Source organism: Cololabis saira, chromosome 18 (assembly GCF_033807715.1).
Source record: "Cololabis saira isolate AMF1-May2022 chromosome 18, fColSai1.1, whole genome shotgun sequence".
NCBI lineage: Eukaryota > Metazoa > Chordata > Actinopteri > Beloniformes > Belonidae > Cololabis > Cololabis saira.
Window position 1 is genome coordinate 35,963,263 of NC_084604.1, and position 22,949 is coordinate 35,986,211.

At 44.4% G+C, this 22,949-nt stretch overlaps 1 protein-coding gene across 2 annotated transcripts in view; it reads right to left on the minus strand.

Moving 5' to 3' along the window:
- hivep2a (HIVEP zinc finger 2a) overlaps positions 1-22,482 on the minus strand; it is a 124,839-nt gene extending 102,357 nt beyond the window's left edge. For both annotated transcript variants that reach the window (XM_061707086.1, XM_061707085.1), the window contains exons 1-2: positions 22,114-22,482; positions 10,652-10,701 (exon numbers count right to left, since the gene is read on the minus strand). The gene's annotated coding sequence lies outside the window, so the exon portion shown is untranslated. The remainder of the gene's footprint in view (positions 1-10,651; positions 10,702-22,113) is intronic.
- Between the last annotated feature and the right edge of the window lie 467 nt (positions 22,483-22,949).

Below are 22,949 nucleotides of genomic sequence, written 5' to 3' on the forward strand. Positions count from 1 at the left end.
TGGGTAAGGTGTGTTTCTGATCTGATTTTCATGGCCTAGATCAGGGGTCGGCAACCCAAAATGTTGAAAGAGCCATATTGGACCAAAAACACAAAAAACAAATACAGTGGGGAGAACAAGTATTTGATACACTGCCGATTTTTCAGGTTTTCCCACTTGAAAAGCATGTAGAAGTCTGTAATTTTTATCATAGGTACTCTTCAACTGTGAGTGACAGAATCTAAAAAAAAATCCAGAAAATCACATTGTATGATTTTTAAGTAATTAATTTGCATTTTATTGCATGACATAAGTATTTGATCACCTGTCAACCAGTAAGACTTCCGGCTCTCACAGACCTGTTAGTTCTTCTTTAAGAAGCCCTCCTGTTCTCCACTCATTACCTGTATTAACTGCACCTGTTTGAACTCCTTACCTGTATAAAAGACACCTGTCCACACACTCAATCAAACAAACTCCAACCTCTCCACAATGGCCAAGACCAGAGAGCTGTGTAAGGACATCAGGGATAAAATTGTAGACCTGCACAAGGCTGGGATGGGCTACAGGACAATAGGCAAGCAGCTTGGTGAGAAGGCAACAACTGTTGGCACAATTATTAGAAAATGGAAGAAGTTCAAGATGACGGTCAATCTCCCTCGATCTGGGGCTCCATGCAAAATCTCTATTTTAATATTGCTGATCATGGCTTACAGCTTAAGAAAACTCAAATATCCTATCTCCAAAAATTAGAATATTCTGGGAATCTTAATCTTAAACTGTAAGCTATAATCAGCAATATTAAAATAATAAAAGGCTTGCAATATTTCAGTTGATTTGTAATGAATCCAGAATGTATGACATTTTTGTTTTTTTAATTGCATTACAGAAAATCACAATATTCTAATTTTGTGAGACAGTCCTGTATCATCTCCTCCAGGTTCTACATCTTTAGTGTTGTTGTCTTCTTCGTTTAGATACACAATCAAATACGTCACAGCAGCTTCTCCAACCTCCTACTTCTGCTCCAGGGGCTGAATTGTTATGGAAAAGAAACCAGGCCGAGTTTAGATGAGTCGAGCCGAGTAGGTACTAGTGGAAAAGCGCCATTAACGACCCGCCGATGGACAGCAGAGGCTGCAGGGCGTCGAGCATGCTCAGAAACGTGGACTGAGTTTGGCGTCTCACGCATTATTTCACAGGTACACGCTTCCCAACGCCTGAGGGGAAAGACATCAGCGCTGACCCACGATGACCTCGTCGGTATCGGATGTGTTTAACATCTTTCAGAAGCTGCTGCTCCACAGACAAGGTTGAGTTAGATGTGAAGAGTCAATTTCAATGTCAAAAACGAATTTTGCTTGCTGGCCTAACAGCAGCAAAAAAGATAATTGCAGTAAGATGGAAACCACCACACACGCTTAACATCTCCCATTGGTATCGGACTTTTCTTGATATTAAATATCTGGAAATATCTACAGCCCCGAATCCATGATGCAATACAACAAAATATTTTATTTTGCCATATGGCAACAGATCAAATTAAAGACAAACTTGTATTTAAAGATGTGTATTTAAAATTGATATAGATTACCTTGTTGCAGCTATCCTTGTCTAGTTTTGGATATTATGTTTTGCCTTTGTTTTATTTTGTCCTTTTTTTGTTTTTTATTGTTGTATTATCTTTTTTTTTCTGCTTTCTTTATTATTAATCATTAATTGTTTTCATCGAATGCTTAGGTCCGAGGGGTGGGTTTGGAGGGGGGTGAAGTTTAATTCCTCTTTAATTCAGAATTAAACATTTTAAATGAGTAAAAATGACCATGTAAACACCTAATTCCGAATGAAAATGCCCATTCCGAATTAAACTTCATTCCGAATTAACTGGCTGGTTTATTCCGGTTTATTTAAAATCCGAATAGAATAATTCCAGATCATGTTTACACTCATTCCGCTTTAAATTAATTCCGGTCTTTCTTTCTGCTCGTTCTCTCGCCCGTCTGTCTCCATGACGCTTATATTCCGCGCTGGGCTGGTTTTCCAAACAAAGTTTCAGGATGGCAGCACGCAGTAAACGCTGGTCAAGAGCAGAGACCATTTATTTAATAAATAGCTTGGAGGACCTGGAAATAATTAAAAGAACAGATGGAAACAGGAAACATAAAAATTGTGAGCTTTTCAAAGTTGTAGCGGCTAAGTTTGTTTTTCTTCCCGTAGCCGTAACTTCCGGTCCCCCCCGATCCAATCAGAACCTTCCCAACCCCCAGACCTTAAATAATTGGATAAAGCCGATCAAACGTGTTTTCCACGTAAACCTCAATTCGGAATTACTATTTCCATGTAAACTCGAAGGAAAATAGTTTAATTCTGAATTATTTAATTCAGAATAATAAATTCCAAATTAAAAAACATCATGTAACCACGGCCATTGTGGATGCCACCGTTTATAATAAAAAAATGATGAAATATAAATAAAAACAAGTCCATTTCAGACCTGTTGAACAGATTTAGAGGAAACCCGGAGAGCAGAGCAGCGAGACTGTTAAACACCGGGTCGTAAAAGCGCTGCACGAGCTCCAGCCCGAGGTGGGAAACTCTCCCGCCTCCACTTAAACACACACATACTGTCTAAATTAAAAAATAAAAGCTGCACCCCGCAGACAGAAACAGTCCGCCACCGCCTCCCCGCCCCCGACACTGGAATCCACAGCGCTGACATTTCTGCCCGCCACAAACCCCACTGCAAACCTTTAACAGCCTGAGGTTCGGCCTGAGGTTCGGCCCGGGGAGGGAGGCGGAGGGAAATTACAGAGCCGGGCTCGGGGCAGCGGCGGCGGCGGCGGCGGCGGGGAGAGTGAGCGGGTTCATGTTCCGCGGAGCAGCAACGCCGTCGCATGAGCGAGCACTTTTCTCCTCAGACTGATGTCGCTGCAGAACATCGCTGTTTCCTCCACCGTAACTACTAGGGGTGTAACGATACACTAATGTCACCATACGGTACGATACACGATATTGAGGTCACGATAAACAATCAGAGCAGAGGAAACATTAAATAAATAAAAATCAGCTTTGTTTCAGGCATGTTTCTTCAGCAGAATACAAGACATCAGCACATCTTTTAGCATGAAAACATCATGTAAATGTAGCACGGAGTTCCACAGGGACCTGAACTCGGACTTCTGCAGTTTTCAGCTCCATAAAAAAAAAACACTGTAAGATCCTGAACTCACCCGTTTCATTTTTTCTGACTAAATACATTTAAAACAATGAGTCTAACTAATTGAGTTAAACAGCCAACTTATCGTCCGGAAGATGAGCTACGATGTCCGCAGTCGCTCAAAGTTAAATCAGATGCTTTCAACTCTACTAATATCAGCTAAAGTCATTTAATCGCAGTCATCCCGTAGGAACAAACGTTGGTTCGGATACGTTAGCTAGCTCACGCTGCAGTAAGCTAGCATCGTGAGTTTATGCCAGATTATTTAGCTACCGAGCCCCAGGCGCAAACTCAGAACGTTAAATCTCGTGTTCGGTCGCTAATCTGAAGTAATGTCTCTTCAAATTAAATAATAAATACTTAATAATAACTAAACGTAAAGTAATTGCTCCCTGTTGTGCGTGAACAGTGTAGAAGACAAGCTTTTCGTTGCCGTAAAACAGGGGTGTCAAACTCATTTTGCTTGGCGGGCCGGATTTGACCAATTTATTTCTCGCGGGCCGCACGCTCAAAGTAACAAAAACGGTGCGGAAAATTTTTTCTTTTTACTATTGTTATCTAATCCAATATCAGTTTAGTTAATTTTAAAGGAAATATGCACTTTGTTTATACTCTAATTATGTAAAATATATTTCTTCAGGATCTTTTCTTGAAATTTCTCATTTTTTTTCAAATTATGTAAGATACTTTTAATATAATTTTACAAAGATAAACAGAAACAAGTATGTTTTTTTATATTTCGCTTTTTTATAGGAAATTTAATTAAAAGCAAAATCTTTCTTGTTACATCCGAGAGTGTTTCTTTGTGATTTAGAGATTTTTCCAGTACAATTAAGTCTATTTACTTTTAAAAATTGGCGCGGATATTTACGCCAGTGTGCCGAAAAAGTCAGCACTTCTTTTTTAACTGTTTTACTTTGTCAATATCCTTGTATTCAAAACTGAAATTCTCCGAATAAATATCTTCTATCATCTTTTTTAGCAGTGATATTTTTCCTGCGAAAATATATAATAGTAGTCAGTTAATAAAAATAAACGACCGTCTACAAAGAAATAAAATCAGCAAATGCATTCTAGAAAACTAAAAAAATGTCGAAAACTGCTCCCTTTGTGGAATAACGATGGATTTGTAGAAGAAATATATTATCGGATATGCTGCGATTCATGGCAATTATTTATGCCTTCCTTTTTAGTGAATTAACATTTCGTTTTTTTTGCGTTGGAAACTTCTCGCGGGCCGCATGCGTAACTTCGCAACCGTAACTAAGCAGGGGGCGGGACTTGCTGATACTGAACATGTCCCTTTCCATCATTTCCATCATTTCCATTTTCAAACATTTCCATCCCTGTAATTCACCTCGGCCCGTAATCATCCCCCCCCCCCACCAGCTACTCCTCTGCAAGAATCCCACGTTCAGGAGGAGTTTTACAGCATTTACACAAACACGTTTCAACTCTGACAGACTCTGAATACATCTGCATAAATAAACTTCAGGCGTCCCTCAAGTCTGTTTCCCATCCGGCGGGAATTAAGAGAGACGAGGACGGAGCTGTTGCAGCGACGGCGTTAAGGTAGCAACATGAAAACACTCGTAAACGTCTGACAGCTGCTGCTGATCCTGCTGGGGAGTCGGAGTTAAGAGAGAGGTCTGAGCTGTCACACGCTTCCCGCCTGGAAACAAGGATACAGCAGAGAAAGAGAGAGGGAGGGATGGAGGGAGGGAGGGACGGAGGGACGGAGGGAGAGACGGACCGGAGGAGTGACAGACGAAGAGAAGAGGGAGGATCTGTTTGGAATGTTTCTCTGGCGCGCTTTTGAGCGAAAGAGAAGATGACGGGAAAGAGAGACGGAAGGACGGATGGAGAAGAGAAAAAAGGGAGGAAAAGAGCAAAACTTAAAACAAAAAGGGAAGAGAAGTGAAGTCCGCACGGAAGAGGAGAGGATAGGAATGAAAAGAGAGAGAGAGAGGGGAAAAGGTGGGCAGGTGAAAAAGAGGAGGGAAACAGAGGAGTGATGATGGAAAAAAAAGGGAGATGAAGGAGAGGATTGGAGCCAGAGATGGAAAGGAGGACCAGAAGGAGGTGGAGAAGAAGTGAGATTAGGATTATGGGATTAGAGGAGGGGGGGGGGAAGAGGAGAAGGAGAGAGAGGAAGAGGAGGATGAGGAGGAGGAGAGAGAGAAGCATCCTGCAGACGCTCGGCCTCACAAATCACAGCCTTCATCCTCCTCCTCCTCTCTCCTCCTCTCTCATCCTCTCTCATCTTCTCTCTCTTCCTCTCTCCTCTTCTTCTCTCTCTCCTCCTCCTCCTCATCCTCCTCCCTCTCTCTTCCTCCCTCTCCTCCTCCTCTTTCTCCCCTTCCTCTCTCCTTCTCCTCCTCTCTCATCCTTTCTCTCATCCTCCCTCTCCTCTTTCTCTTTCTCCTCCTGTTTCTTCTCCTCATCCTCCCTCTCTTCCTCCTCTTTCTCCTCCTCTTTCTCCTCCTCTTCCTCCTCCTCCCTTTCCTCCTCTTCCTCTCTCTCTCCTCCACCTCCTCTTCCTCCCTCTCCTCCCTTCCTCTCTCCTTCTCCTCCTCTCTCATCCTTTCTCTCATCCTCCCTCTCCTCTTTCTCTTTCTCCTCCTCTTTCTCCTCATCTTCCTCCTCTCCTCCTCTCTTCCTCCTTCTCCTCTTTCTCCTCCTTCTCCTCTTTCTCCTCCTCTTCCTCCTCCTCCCTTTCCTCCTCTTCCTCTCTCTCTCCTCCTCCTCCTCTTCCTCCCTCTCCTCCCTCTCCTCCTCTCTTCCTCTCCTCCCTCTCCTCCTCTCTTCCTCTCCTCCTCCTCCTCTTCCTCCCTCCATCCCTCCATGAACCGCGGAGGGATGGTGGCGATCTCTCCATCACGGAGCGGCGGCCACCTGTTCCTCCCTGGAGGAGGAGACCCGGAGGGGATGGAGGGATGGAGGGCAGGATGGCAAAAGTGTGGGAAAGAAAGGGAGGAAGAGGAGAGAGAGAATAGAGGAATGTTGACGTGAGAAACAAAAGTAAAGGAGGAAAAAGTAGAAAAAGGCCATAAGAAGGAGGAAAAGAGGAGGAAGGGATGAGGAAGAGGCGGTGAAGGGAGGGATATCAGAGAGAAGAAGAGCCCCCCCCCCCCCCTCCACCCCTCCGTCACCTGAGCAGGTGATCTCTCTCTCCTTTCTTTAATTTTCATTCATTTCAACTAAACCTGCTCAAAACGTTGTCGAGCGTCGCCACGGAAACGAGTCAGAACAGAGAGAACAGCCGTGCACGGACGAGTGCAGGTCCTGACACACACACACACACACACACACACACACACACACACACACACACACACACACACACACACACACACACACGCTGAGGCGTACAGGAAGTGTGCAGAAGCTGCAGAAGCAACAAAGCCGTCGTTTGCATGAAGAACGATGCGGAAGCAAAACCACACACACACACACACACACACACACACTCACACACACACATACACACGCGTGCACACACACACACACACACGCGTGCACACACACATTTCCCTGCCATTTGACTGCACAAACAAAGAGGCCGGTGCTTGGAGGAAACGGGAACCGACCGCCGCGACGCTCAACGCTATTCAAATACTGTTATCTCGCCCCTGGTCCTCTCTCTCTCTGTCACACACACACACACACACACACACACACACACACACACACACACACACACACACACACACACACACACACACACACACACACACAGGCTGCCTGTCCTGACACAGCTGTTCATCAGCCCACATGATCATCCTCCTGCCGCCCGTCTCCGTACGTGTGTGTGTGTGTGTGTGTGTGTGTGTGTGTGTGTGTGTGTGTGTGTGTGTGTGTGTGTGTGTGTGTGTGTGTGTGTGTGTGTGTGTGTGTGTGTGACGATGCCAAGGCCACAGCTTGCACCCCTCTCACCAAGCGGTGGTCACCATGGTAACGGAACACGCACTTCTTCCTCCTCTCCTCCTCCAGGCCTCTCTGTTTCTGAATCGGGGCGAAGCGGAGACGAGTTTCACGTTCGGCCGTTTTAGTCTCTCTCTCTCTCTCTCTTCTCTCTCTCTCTCTCTCCATCTCTCTCCCTGGTTACCATGGCGTCCGCATCTCCGTCCAGTTCCCAGTTCTTCTCCTCCTCTTTCAGCTTCCTCTCTTTCTTTCACCTCCACCGAAGTGAATCATCCTCCCTCCATCCTCTCTTCTTCCTCCCTTCATCCTCTCTTCTTTCTCCCTCCATCCTCTCTTCTTCCTCCCTTCATCCTCTCTTCTTCCTCCCTCCATCCTCTCTTCCTCCTCCCTTCATCCTCTCTTCTTCCTCCCTTCATCCTCTCTTCCTCCTCCCTTCATCCTCTCTTCTTCCTCCCTCCATCCTCTCTTCTTCCTCCCTCCATCCTCTCTTCCTCCTCCCTTCGTCCTCTCTTCTTCCTCCCTTCATCCTCTCTTCTTCCTCCCTTCATCCTCTCTTCTTCCTCCCTTCATCCTCTCTTCCTCCTCCCTTCATCCTCTCTTCTTCTTCCCTTCATCCTTTCTTCTTCCTCCCTTCATCCTCTCTTCTTCCTCCCTTCATCCTCTCTTCTTCCTCCCTTCATCCTCTCTTCTTCCTCCCTTCATCCTCTCTTCTTCCTCCCTCCATCCTCTCTTCTTCCTCCCTTCATCCTCTCTTCTTCCTCCCTCCATCCTCTCTTCTTCCTCCCTTCATCCTCTCTTCTTCCTCCCTCCATCCTCTCTTCTTCCTCCCTCCATCCATCTATTCATCCTCTCTTCTTCCTGTTTTCATCCTCTCTCCATCCTCTCTTTCTTTTTCAAAATTAACATCCTACCTTTTCATCTCCTACCTTAAAAAGAAGATCGATTTGAGTGACAGGTCTCACACACACACACACACACACACACACACACACACACACACACACACACACACTCTTCTAGAGACACATGTGGGGACGTCCGTCCGGCCGGAGCGGGACTCTCGAGGACCCGAGGACGAGCGAGTCCCTGAACCAGCGGGTCGAGACGCCAACAGAACGTCTGCTAGGGATGTCCCCATACCAGTATTTTCACACCGAGTACGAGTATTTTAATTTGTGTACTCGCCGATACCGAGTACCGATCCGATACTTCTACCACAAAAATAACTAGGCTAAAAATGCAATGAAAAATGCAATGAATTGGAAGACAGGTTTTATTTGGAAGAGAAATTAAATTTTAAACAAAACTCAGCCGGCCGCTTTAGTCTCATCGCAGGAACATCAACTGAGCATGTGCAGTGTTTCACCTGAAGCCGTCCGTGTGAAACAACATAAACAATCAAATAGAATTTAAAAAACAGGCTAAGCGGAATTATGTTACACACTCTTGTACAGTAGATGGCGGTATGCACCTTAAAGTTGGTTGCGATCCACCAATAAAACAGAGAAGAAGAAGAAGAAGAACATAAACAATCCCATTCTTACAGGCTGGTTAGCCGCTAGGCCGCTAACCGGCGTGGTGCGTGGTGGTGGGAGGAGAGTGGTGCCGTTTCAGGCAAGATAGCGACAATTAATGCAAGCGGGACGTCAGCAGTGTGGACATATTTCAAAATAAGGGACGACGACAGAAGCAAGACAGACTGCGGGCTGTCGACGCGGCTAACGCGGCTAACAGGAATGTAACAATGGGATTGTTTATGTTGTACTGTGAGTTACATAGAGTGTTTAATAAAGTTACCTGTGAGTAAGGATGGTCCAGTTTGTATAATTAAGGAAGATAGAATTTACTGAAACACGGAACAGCTGGTTAGCAGCGGTGGCTAACGGCTGCTAGCCAGGCTGCAGACTGACCCGGGGAGCCGCGGGATGGCTCAACGTCTCCCCCTAGCGGCGCTAACCAGTAACTACAACAACAATGAAGTATCGGTGCGTGGTATCGGAGACTTTTTGCGAGTACGAGTATATGAGAGCAGTATCGGCCCCGATACCGATACCAGTATCGGTATCGTACCAGTATCGGTATCGGGGCAACCCTAGTCTCTGCTGCTGGAACAAACTTTCACAGCTTTTAAGTCCATTTGAACTAATCCAGGGAGCCGACACCAACACCAGTCCAACAGCAGTCCAACACTAGTCTAAAACTAGTCTAAAACTAGTCCAATGATGGTCCAACACCAGTCCAACATTGAACCACAACCGCAGGAGCCGAGCGGCCACCGGGCCTTAGATGAACCTCGTCTACACAGGGAAGCCACAGCGTTGCCTTTGGCGACCCGTCAGCTGCCGTCACACCCCGGACACCACTTCCTGTAACACCCCCCCCCCCCCTCCCCGTCCTCCGTCTCGTTACTCACGTTCCCTCGTTCTTCCCCGGCGGGAACTTAAATCCTCCTTGGGTCCGTTTCTGTCCGTGTGAGCCGCCACTCTCCGCGGCGCGCTAGTGCACGCTAGTGCACGCACCTCTGCAGGCGCATGACGCACATCCTGCACACGCCGTCTGTTGTGGGTTGTGCGAGTTTAAAAGGCCCACACACTCCGGCTCCGAGCTGCAGATAGCAATCTCTGCTTTACATGATCTATTTCTGTGCACGACACACACACACTGACACACACACACACACACTCACACACACACACACACTCACACACTCACACACACAGTCACACACACAGGAACACACACAGGAACAATAGATAGAAGGTGAGGAAGACAGACGATGTTTGGAAGACAGAGTTCATCCTTGATGCCGAGCTCACAGGAAGAGGAAGTGACAGACACACACACACACACACACACACACACACACACACACACACACACACACACACACACACACACACACACACACACACACACGGACACACACGGATGCTGTTTCCCTTCTGCCATCCATCACATTTTGAATATTTGAAAAGCAAAGCCAGACTCCAGGACCTGACCCCCCTCCCTCCATCCATCCATCCTCGTTTCCAAGGCAACGAAGCTTCACAGAGACGGTCCGGAGACCTCGTAAACTCCCATGACCCTGGATTTGGGTGCTACGAAAGGGGGAACAGGAGGTCCGACCCGGCAGAACCACAATAACCATTTCACGCTACAGTTATAGTTTCAAACAACCTTGTTACGAGCGCTTCCTTCTTTCTCTGGAGGATTATTGTTGTCTCTAAACTCCTCCGGTCCTCCAGGGACCAGAACAAGAACATCATCCTGGTTCTTTTCATGATCCGTCTAAATTTAGTTACAGGAAGATAAAACTCCACCTTTCACCACACAAACACAGAAACACAGAAACTCACAAACACGAGTCTGATTTTGTAATCAAGACCTCGTCAGCTTTGAGGTTTCGTCTCTTCATCTCAACATGATCTGAAACCTTAAAAACCAGCAGACCCGTCTGACCCAGGTCCAGAGGTGAAAGTTGTGACTTTCTGCGTATCAACGTAAACCAGCTCAGCGTGATCGGGTTCTTACCTTTGTGTCCGACTGTCCTCGGGTCTGAGTCATCAAGTCCACAAACGTTACTGGAGAGAGAGAGGGAGAGAAGTTGCGTTAGAGCCACAGTCCACCATCATCTGCATATTTATGATCCAGAGCAGCAGCTCTTTCCCGCCATCCTCCCGTATTAGTATTTTACCGTAAATTTCCCGTTTTATAATATAATCATTTTTAAACTGCAAACTGAACCGTCACTGGTTTCACGAGAACTGCACCCTATTGCATCCTGGTTCTCGCGAGTTTAGTGGCAACAACGGGAACAAACTCGGAACAACCAATCAGAGATGGATGGATGTAACCAGAGAGAAAATATTTCTGCCCAAAAAAAGCTAAGACTTTGTGTAAATATCTCTAAAAATGGGAAACCGAAGTTACTTTCCTAAAGATGAGCAGGACGGGGAACAGTTACGCATTCTGAAAGATTCGTAATTGCGATGTTAATTTCTCACGGGGGAAGAAACAATGTCTGTCAGCAGCACCAGGGCTGTTTAACCAGTCAGTGAAGGCCAGAGCCTCATGAGTGAAAATGAAAAATGAAAAGAAAATGTAAATGTTTCACTTGAAGACAATCAATGTGTATATAAACTGAAAATATTTAAAATAAATAAATGTGCTTTAATTCACTTTTGTGTTTTCATTTAGGCTCTATTATAGGAATTACACACATAGGAATGTCCACAGCATTTCAGTGTCAACAAAGGTAGAACTACCAGATTCTGAGCTCATAATTGTAGTTTGTAAGTTATTATTTTAGTTATTTGTAAGCCTGTCTGATAATCCTCTGATTATGTCTGACCTGGCAATAAAGCTTTTTCTGATTCTGATTCTGATTCTGATTCTGATTCTGAAAATGTAAGATACTGGACCTCGGTTGCGCTGGTTGGACAGAAGGTTACAGAAAATGTCCCTTATTTTTAAATCCAAAACTTGACAGGTATGTATGGTTGTGTCTTCCAGTCATGTACTTTAGGTACCGCCCCCCCCACCATGACAACCACCCGGCACAGACAAACCAGAGTAGATATTGATACGATATTGACTCATCTCAGAACTGCAACTGTATAGAGAAAAAGAGCAACGTTCGGAAACTGAGATATGTTTTAGAAGTGATGGCGAGAAAAGAGAATTGCAACTGAGAAACATGATGAGGCTCTCGGCCCGAGATTCTGATTCCTGGGTTTCTGTTTTGATTCTGTGATAGTTGGTGTCGAGCTGACGAGGAGGGAGGCGGCGTTTTCTCGTTTCTCGATCACCAAACCACCTTTCACTCGTTTTATTGGACCGTTGGAGGACGGCGGAGGTCCCGGACGAGCCCCCAAGAGCTCAGGGCGAACACCGTTTTCTGTCCCACCCATCTGTAACGACTTCACAACATCGCAGGAGACGCTCCAGACGTCAGAGTTTACTTTGACCAAGAGGCAACGTCAACAATAACAAAATGTTTTTTTCTGGTTTTGGTGTAAAACGACTCGCGAGGCTCGTTTGGGATGAGCTGTGACCAAGACTTGTAGTTCTCGAGATCGGTCTTGGTCCTAAAACCCCTTTTTTGTCGTCTTGGTCTTGTCTCAGACTCGGATAACTGAGAGTCCGTTTCACACCGAGGTGACAAAATCTGGTATCAGCAGTTCTTCCTCTTGTTAATGTACAGTTTTGTAAACTATTTGTATTTTGGAACTAATGTTTTGGATATCTGCATGTGTCTGTATTTAATTTTGTTTGAATATATATGAATGAAATATGAATAATATTTGCATATCGTTGTGATTGATTAAGCATCCGGCCCATTTCAGTGATGCTGCTATATGGTGTAATCTGATTACTATAATGGTAAATAATGTTATTTCAATCTTTAATATTTAAAATTCAGGTTTCATCTCCAAATTCAGTCCAATTTAAATCAGTAACATTTACTATTCCTTCCTTTTCTGAGGTGGAGGGGGGTGTTGGAGCTGGTTATTCTGCTAGAGGACTTTGGGACTAGTTAGTAGTCGTGTCAATCCTTAAAAGCACTGGAGTCAATCCTCCAATAGTGTAGAAATAGCGGTAGTGCAGTCGCCACACAGATCTGATCTCAGCTGATGGATGGAAACATTTATAGTGAGTTCAACATCATCATCCACTTCTCTGTGTTATTGAGCTGCAGTTGAAAACAAGCTCATATGGAAACTAGAACCAGGATGATGTTCTACAATCACGCAGGATCAGGACACTACTAGGTTTGTTTTGGTCTCGGTCTTGAGCTGAACTAGTCTTGGTTCTGGTCTTGACTTGGTCCTGATACTCTCTGGTCTTGGTCCTGGTTTAAGCCAGGGGTCAGCAGCCCAAAATGTTGAAAGAGCCATATTGGACCAAAAACACGAGAAACAAATATGTCTGAAGCCGCAAAAAATGAAAAGTCTTGTATAAGCCTTAGAATGAAGGCAAATGGCAAAATGTTGAAAAAAAAGTCTAAATGTTGAGAAAAAAGTCTAAATGTCAAGAAAAAAGTCGAAATGACGAGAAAAAAGTCAAAATGTCGAGAAAAAAGTCAAAATGTCGAGAAGAAGGTCGAAATGTCGAAATTAATGTTGAAGTACAATCTCGAGAAAAACGTGGAAATGTCGAGAAAAAAGACGAAATGTTGAGAAAAAAGTCAAAATTTCGAGAAAAAAGTGGAAATGTCGAGAAAAAAGTCAAAATTTTGAGAAAAAATCGAAATGTTGAGATTAATGTTGAAGTACAATTTCAAGAAAAAAGTTGAATTGTCGAAAAAAGAAGAAAAAAAGAAGAAAAAAGAAAAAAAAGAGAAAAAAAGAAAATAAAGAGGAAAAAAAAGAAGAAAAAAAGGAAAAAAAAGGTCAAACATTTTTGAAAAAGCTCAAGGGAGCCACTAGGGTTGCCGACCCCTGGTTTAGGCGGTCTGGACTACAAGTCCACTGTGACCAGAACCTGGATGTCCCCACATCTGCACCCGGGTCCAGATCTGGAGCCATCACCGGAGCCGGTCCAGTCAGGCGGAGGCTGCGTAACCATGGAGACGAGGCCTCCGCCAGAACTCCGTCAGAGGAAAAAAACAACACGTTCAGCGCGTTTCAAGAAAACTCAAAAGGTCACGCCGTCTCTCAGGGAATAAAAACCTGCGTGGAATTGGCTTTGAAGCGCGGAGGAGACGGGAGAAGAAGAAATCTCCGTGACAACGGCGGCGACACGCCGATCCGGAGGTTCTGAAGCATCTCTTTAGTCGTGGAAGTGTCGAACTCCAAACACGAGCACAAGCAGACGACAGTCGTGTCGCCAGCTTGTCATCCTGATTTGCTGTTTTTCTTTTGTCACTTTTCTTCTCTTAACGTGACATTTTTTCTTGTCTTGTCTTTATTTTAAACCCGCTGGGGTTTCTGTTGCGACTACCCCCCCCCCGAGACCGGAGCTCCTTTCATCCCCTGATATTTTGAGATGTTTTTATCTCCTGCATGGATATGCAAATAGCTAACCCCGAACCTGCCGGCTCCTTCGTTGTAACTCTCAGGTCGCGTCGTTATTATAAGTGTAAGAAATTAATTTAGAAGAAAGTTTTTAAAAAAAAGCCTCGTTTCTACAGAGATCTTTAAAAAAAAATAAAATCAGGACAAAATTAATGGAATGTTGTGTTTCTGTAAAAGGTATCAGTTTATGGAACAATCTGGATACAGAAGCCAAAGAATGCAAATCAAACATTACATTTAAAAGAATAATAAAAGCCAGTTTGATGAAGAAATATCATGATAATTGTTAAGTTAGTTGGGTTTTCTTTTTTTTTCTCTCTCTCTCTTTTTAGCACCATTGTCATTTCTTTTCTTTGAATCAAAAATGAATACAACTATTTGTGTTTGACGACAGCTATTTTGTTATTTTATAACTTTCTTTTGGTTTTGTCTTTTCTTTTTTAAATAACGTTTATTGGAAAGTGTTTGGTTTTTTTTTAATTGCGTAATTTGTAATTTTTTTTATTATAACATTTATTGAAATTTGATTTCTGAGGAAAAAGGGACGGATAAAATAAGCTTCTTTCTGTTCCCTTTCATTCAAGGAAAGAGATTTGTTGTAATTATATTATTTTATAACTGTTTTGTTTTTCTTTTAATGAAATAAATAAAGAATAAAATAAAAATGTTATATTATTTTACGTTTGAAGAATTCTTGACAGAGAACATGTTTATAACGCCACTGGCAAACATATTTTTTGTTTGAAATGAGACGGTTTTGACCAGATTTATGGGATATCTTGTTTCTGGAGGGGCGGTGTTTGCAGCAGCACCGGCGTCTCCTCGTCATCCTTCCCCCGGATCGGTGATTGAGACGAGCCGACGACTCGTCGCCCCCGGCTACGACTGCAGATTACAGGTTTGGCTTCTTTTAACAGATAAAGGAAGTGAATCATAAAACTAGAAAAAAAACTGGAAGCAACTTCTGCTGCGACTGAAATGAAAACAGTTGACTTGAAAAGGTTTTTACCAAATAAAGGCACTAAAATTATACATGCACACATACACACACACACACACACACACCAATATATATATTTTTTTTTTTCTTCTTGCTCTTATTCTGTATTTTTTCAAGTTCTTTTCTCTATTTGTTTTCTTTTGTATTGCATTGCACACACATACATATACAAACACACACACACACACACACACACACACACACATATACAGGACTGTCTCAGAAAATTAGAATATTGTGATAAAGTTCTTTATTTTCTGTAATGCAATTAAAAAAACAAAAATGTCATACATTCTGGATTCATTACAAATCAACTGAAATATTGCAAGCCTTTTATTATTTTAATATTGCTGATCATGGTTTACAGCTTAAGAAAACTCAAATATCCTATCTCAAAAAATTGGAATATTCTGGGAATCTTAATCTTAAACTGTAAGCCATAATCAGCAATATTAAAATAATAAAAGGTTTGCAATATTTCAGTTGATTTGTAATGAATCCAGAATGTATGACATTTTTGTTTTTTTAATTGCATTACAGAAAATAAAGAACTTTATCACAATATTATAATTTTCTGAGACAGTCCTGTATATACACACACATATACATACACACACACACACACACACAAACTCAACTGACGGCAGCAGATAACTGAGATCCTGAGTGACTCACAGCGACGCTATTGTTCGGTTTGAGTCACAGGAACCGGAATCTGCAGGATGACGAGTCGCTCCACGAGTCATGGAGTCGTTTCCCCAGTCAGCTGGGAAACTGGACAAAAATGTGTTTCCAAAAACCAACAAGTTTCACACGGAGGAATATTTCAGTGACATGTTTAGATTTGAAGACCGTCTTTGAAGACGTGTTTAGTCTCCGAGCTGAGAGGGATGCATGTTGCTCGCAGCAGGGACTTCTGGGTAATATTGGGGGACAGTTCCATCGGCACAGGTCGTACGGTGACCCCGGTGACCCCGGTGACCCCTTCTAACTATGTTTACATGCAGTCAAAATTCAGGTTATTGCTAATATTCCGCTTACTGAAACATTAGGAATATTCCGTTTACATGGTGATTAATCATTCAGGATATCTGGATCAAACCAGCGACGCACAGAGAACGTGATGACACAATTCCCGTCATTTCCGCTTTTCTTCCTGTATCCAAATTCAAAACAAATGCTGCTTCGTGCAACTTTTCTCTCACCTTCTTGTAAATCTCACTATCCCAGTACTTTCTACCGTCTACAAATGCAGAAAAGTTCATATCCTTCATTACATTTATGAAGTGATTAGTCTCCTCTTCACTCCAAAAGTGTGGCGTAAGGCTGTGCGATTAATCAATTTTAAATCTAAATCAGATTTATTAATCAAGACGATGTTATAAAAAGGAAAATCGGAAAATCGATTTTTTACTTTGTTTGGTCAAGAAAAATTGTAAATGTTGTCACTTTACTAAACTCAAGGAGGATTTACAGTATCTTTCAGTTGCACTTCATTCCCAATAGGGAAATGTGTTTATTTTTCTTTCAAAATAAAGATAAAATATTTGAAACAATTTATTCCATTGTCTTTTGTAGTTTTACCAAAAAAATCGAAATCGAAATCGAAAATCGGGTTTACAGTAAAAAATTTAGGGGGTTTTATTTTTGTCCAAAATCGCCCAGCCCTAGTGTGGTGTGGTCTTGGTTTCTCCGTGTTTATAAGAACTTCCTGGACTCAAAAGACCAAGATTCCTTGTGAACAGAGTATGCACAGAAAACAGATTCATGTTCCGTTTGATGGGGATATTCTGTTTGGTGTTTACATGACCCAATATTCGGGTTTTAAAAGGAGTAACCCAGAGAAAATTGGGGTTATTCAAAGGGGTTATTGGTGTTTACATGGCCGTGCAAATTCGGGTTATTGCCAATATTCGGGTTTTAAAAGGGTTAGTGATGCATGGAAACGCAGCCACAGACCTCCAGGAGTCGGAGTGACGGAGGAGGTTGTTGGTCTCTCTGATCCTGATTACAAAACGCTGATTTAGTTCCAGAAACAAGTTGATTAGGAGCCGTGGAGGAGGTGGAGGTCTCTTTCCCTCTTCCTCGCTCATTCCTCTCTCTGTTTTTCTCTCTCTCCAAATCCAAACCTCGTCCAGTCAGAAAACCACAAACACAATATGGGTTTCATTATCAGCCTCTTTCTCTTCACACACACACACACACACACACACACACACACACACACACACACACACACACACACACACACACACACACACACACACACCGATAAGCAGCAGACGTATTGATCAGCTGATCATCGACCGCTGAGGGATGAAGGACGTTTGCTCAGGAAAAGGGAGTTTCCTTCTGAACAGCTGATGACCGTGCACGTACGTGCATGTACGCACACTCACACACACACTCACACACACACACACACACACACACACACACACACACACACACACACACACACACACACACACACACACACACACACACACTCACACACACACACACACACACACACACACACACACACACACACTCACACTCACAGACACGGCTCTGATGACGAGTGTCTCAGCTGACAGATTAGACTCCTGTCCTTCACCTCCATCCTTCCTCTTTATCTGCTCTCCTGTCCACTTGTTTCCTCCGTCCTTGCAACCTTGCCTCCACACACACATAAACACACACACACACACACTCCCACACACACACACACACACACACACACACACACACACACACACACACACACACAGATCTACGGCAGGAAGAAGAACCGGTCAACCGGCTCGTTAAGGTGTGTCTCAATAATTCAGCCGTCGCTGTCAGAACCTCCATCACCGGAGAATCTCAGGTTCCTGCAGGGAGGTCAGGTGACCTCACACACACATGTACACACACATATACACACATATACACACACATGCACACACACATATACACACACACACACACACACACACACACACACACACACACATATACACGCAATAACCGTTACGATCCCCGTCACCGAGCGTCGTCTTCAAACCGACAACCATCCGTCTGCAGCAGCCGCTCACTTTCTTTTGATGAGCAATTGATCGCTATTTGGGACTTGTTTATTTCAGTTTTTAATTTGATATTTATTTATTATTTCGGGTTGATTTTTTTATTTATTTCATTTGACTCATACAGTCAAACTACTTTATCTACCGTACATTTGTTATTATTGACGGGATTATTGTCAAGTTAAATGGCATGTTGTTATACGGTCGTTCTGTACCCATGATACCCTTGGGATGGGGGGAGGTTTGGGGGGGGGGCTCTAATTTGGGCCCCAATCTGGTCAGGGCCGGCCCAGGGTGCACGTACCGGGCTGGAGACACTCAGGAGGTCAAAGGTCACACAAGTCTCAGCGGCTGCTTCACATCTGCATCAAACCTCTGCCCTGCTGCAACTAGGCCTGTGTTGAAAAAATTGATTTTCCAATTCTAAATCGATTCTCATATTAATTCATAAAAGTCTTTTCGTATGTCTAAAGATCGATTTAAAAAAAAATTATTTTTCATCATTACATTACAACTTTTGGTTATTTTTTTGTTTATGCCCAAAAAAAGGAAGGTTTTGTTGGATACAAGAATAACTGGTGCCATGTTTTTGCCTTTAAATATGTTTAAAGGTATGAAAACATTAAAGTTTTCAGTTATAATTGCATAAATTGTCTATATTTCATTACTTTATATACGGTCTTGCGGTTACATTTGCATAAAATGCTAAAAACCAAATTCTCAAAAAATTTAAAAATGGAAAAAAATAAAATCGGAATCTGGGAAAAAATAAAAGCGATTTCCTCCGTTTCTGTTTCCTCCCTGGATCTGTTTGATAATTCTATATGATATTTCTGAAAGCAGTTCTATCAGCATTCTGGGAGCTGATTGGTCCTTACAGCATCATTAGCTGCCAATGCTTGCTGTTGAATCTCAATATAACACTAGTATTCATATGTTGCAGAACTACAGTCATATAATTCATGCAACAGCTGAAATAACAGTTTTAATAACACTAACCAAAATCAATATCGGAATTGGATCGAATAGGGCTTGGTCGTCTTGACGTCATCACTTGGCGGAGCCGCCATATTGGAGGCTACCTAAGCTGCTATTCGGACCACTGCGCGCTGTGTACAGACGTGCTCCCTCTTCGTTGTGTCTTACTTGTAATCGTTACTTTCCGTTATTCTGTAACCATGGTAACCTGTTGCTGTGTTGTGGCTGCAGCAGCTCCACATAACAGAGGTGGGGAAAAGATCGCTAATGGTTTAACTTTTCACCGCTTTCCTGCTCGGAGGCAGAACCAAACAAACACTCACACAGATCGGGGTCGGATCATTCACACAGGTTTTATTCCCCACTTCCCCACTTGCTCTATTTGTAGCTGCAGAGGAAAAAAATAATCTCACGAGGAAAACAAAAATATTGCTCACACCTCGGAGCCTCTTCCACATAATATAGCGGTCAAAAAAAAGAAAAGAAAAAAGTAAGAGTAATACAAAACATGTACTGTATGTTGTTCTATTATACAAATTTATTGAAACACATGGCGAGTCAAACATTTACCAAAGCAGCTGCCAAACATTCCTAAACAAGGTAGCCTAAGACGTGAGTTGTGCAGAACTGCGGCAGTAAATCCTCGTCGGAGCTTCACTCTTTAGTAGGGATTTCATATGGACCCAACCCGTTAATAATAATTATTTTCTCCATATACCGCTCCCTGGCTTCTTTGTTTAAGGTATCCCGGTAAATTCCAGTTCCTTTCCGGCATTTTTTTTTGTGTGTTCCGTCTGTTCACTTGGTGCTACTACACTGCTGTTTGTTTACACTCACGGGGCTGCCAACATGGCCGCGGAATGCAACTTGGCGACCAAGCCCTCGGATCGAATCAAATCTTGATAATCGATTCGGAGGCCACGTTTACACATAGCCGGGTATTTACAAAAACGGATATTTCCCCCTCTACATTTTGAAAAAATACCCTCATTTACACGAACCCGCATAAATATGCTGTTATGGTGCTATGAGCAGCCAAACCTGCAGGGGGCAGTGTAACGAGAAGATAAAGTCATGCTAGCCAATCAGAATCCTGGAAAAAAACGTCAACAATTGCCACGTGTGAAGCCTGAATAATATGGTTCCGCGTTAAATCGACGGCGTAGCCTACGTACGGTGTGCGTCGCCGCGTACCCTACGTACACCATAGGCTCTGCGTTGGTGTAACGCGGAACCATAAATCAGCCTTGACTGCCAGTTACTTCCAAGACGGAACGAGAGTCTTTCGTTTGGAGTGACAGAGAAGTGGAGTTACTTTTAAGTGTGACTTTAGAATATAAAACCGGTAAAATACAAGAAAATATTGACAGTGGCCAAACAAATTGTAAACACAGGTCGCACACATGACGCTGGTGACGTTTCTGTTGCATAATGTGACGTTCTGAAGCCTAAATCTCCGGCCAATCTCCACTTTGGCCGGAGTTTTCAGAAATGATCGTTTTTGGTGACTTTGAGCTTCGTTTTCGTGTAAACGAACAGCCAAAACGGATGAAAACACCACCGTTTCTGCAGAGAGGATAGCATCATCTAGCACCTTCCTTGACAACCATGTCTGCCTCACTCAGCTGCACCCCTCACTTTGTATTTCTTTGTATAATTTGTATAATCTTTTTGTATTTTTTTTGTATAATTGTCTTGTAAAATTGTAAATAGGTTATTTTTATTTTATTTTTTATTTTTATACAGAACTGTCCCTTTTCTTTTCTTTTCTTTTCTTTCTCTACCTCAAACTGCTGCACCTTAAATGTGTATTCTGTTTATTCTGTATCATAGAAATTCCACATTTGTTTTATTGTTTATTTTACTACCAAAGAGCAAAATTACTGGAGTCAAATTCCTTGTTGGACAATGTTCGAACCTGGCCAATAAAGCCGATTCTGATTCTGATTTTGCTACGTGTAAACGGGGCCTGGATCTTGAGAATTGGAATCGAATCGATTCTTGACATTTGAATCAATCCCCAGCCCTTAGCTGCAAGGTGTCCACCTGTTGCCCCCTCCACCACTTTACCCTGACCTCTGACTCCTCTGAGACCCCCCATTAGGCCGGGACCCTTGCTCTCCTGGACCCCCCTCCACCCCGGGGCCGCGCAGCGCTCCTCCGCGCTCCGGTCGCTGCAGCAGCAGCGACGGCGGCCGTCGCGCTCCCCCCTCGGCCTCCCCCCCCCTGCTCTCAGCGCTTCACCACGTCATGGAACATTCCCGGAACCAGAACCAGCACCTCCCTCGGCCGCGGGCACGCGCACGCGCCTCGGGTAGGAAGCTGAAGCGACGAAGCTCCAGCCAGCAGCAGCAGATAATAATAACAATAATAATAAAAAAAGAAGTCACTCCCGCGGGAGCGCGCCTCGCAGGGAATAAGGAATGTCACCGAGGAAACACCGCCGCGGGAGCGCGCACACCGATATAATATCCCAGGCAGGCAGGCGGAGCGCGTGCACGTGAACCCGGAAAAAGCTGATGAAAACACGCACCCCCCCTCCAACCCCCCCATCACAACTCCCCCCCCCCCCCTTCTTTCAGCCTTCTGCAAATTCCTCAGGATATTACGCAACGCGGCTCTTAATCTGCATGCGCCCAGGCGCGTGCGCGCGGGGTATTCCCCCCCTCGCACACAGAACCTTATAAGCCAAAGCAAAGCGGGGTCACGGACCCGAACCTGGACCTGGACCTGGACCCGGAGCCAGAACCAGAACCAGAGCCAGAACCGGAGCGCGTCTTTGCGTCTTTGCGCTCCGGTTTTGGCTCCAGGTCCCGGTCCGGGTCCGGGTCCGAGTCTGGCTCTGGCTCCGGGAGACCCGGAGCCAGAGCCAGAGCCAGACTTGGACCTGGACCTGGACCTGAATCGGGACCTGGAGCCAGAACCAGAACCCGGAGCGCGTCTCTCTCTTACCTTCCAGCTGCGCGTCTCCGCTGCGCGTCCCCGCGGCGGGTGACAGCGCACCGGGAGACTCCGGGACTCCGTCGGTTCTCGGTCCCTAGTCCTGGTTCCTGGTCCTGGTCCTGGTCCTGGTCCTGGTCCCGGGTCTTGGTCCCGGGTACTTAGATCCACTAGGTCCACGGACGGAGCCGTGGGAAGGTCGCGGGACGCGCGGCTGCAGGAAAAGGAAAAGTTGCGCGAGTGGAAACAGAAACAGAGAAACGGAGAAACAGAGAGAGAGAGAGAGAGGGAGGAAGAGAGAGAGAGAGAGCGGCTGCCTCCCTGCTCGCACACACGCAGCTCATGTGCGCGTGCGCGTGTCAGGCAGGGTGAAATCAGGAGACGCGCACGCGTGCGCGTCGGGGGGTTATTCCGAGCGCCGCTTCCCAGAATAGAAGAGAGAGAGAGAGAGAGGGAGAGGGAGAGGGCGTGTGTGTGTGTGTGTGTGTGTGTGTGTGTGTGTGTGTGTGTGTGTGTGTGTGTGTGTGTGTGTGTGTGTGTGTGTGTGTGTGTGTGTGTGTGTGTGTGTGTGTGTGTGTGCGCCGCTGTGACGTCAGCGGATCCCCCACCGGGGGGAGGAGGGGAGGGAGGGGGGGGCGGTGGCCGAGGAGGAGACTCTGTCTGCCGGCGGAGACGAGCAGGATTCCCCGGTCACCTCCGGAGCATCAACATATCTATCTATCTATCTATCTATCTATCTATCTATCTATCTATCTATCTATCTATCTATCTATCTATCTATCTATCTATCTATCTATCTATCTATCTATCTATCTATCTATCTATCTATCTATCTATCTATCTATCTA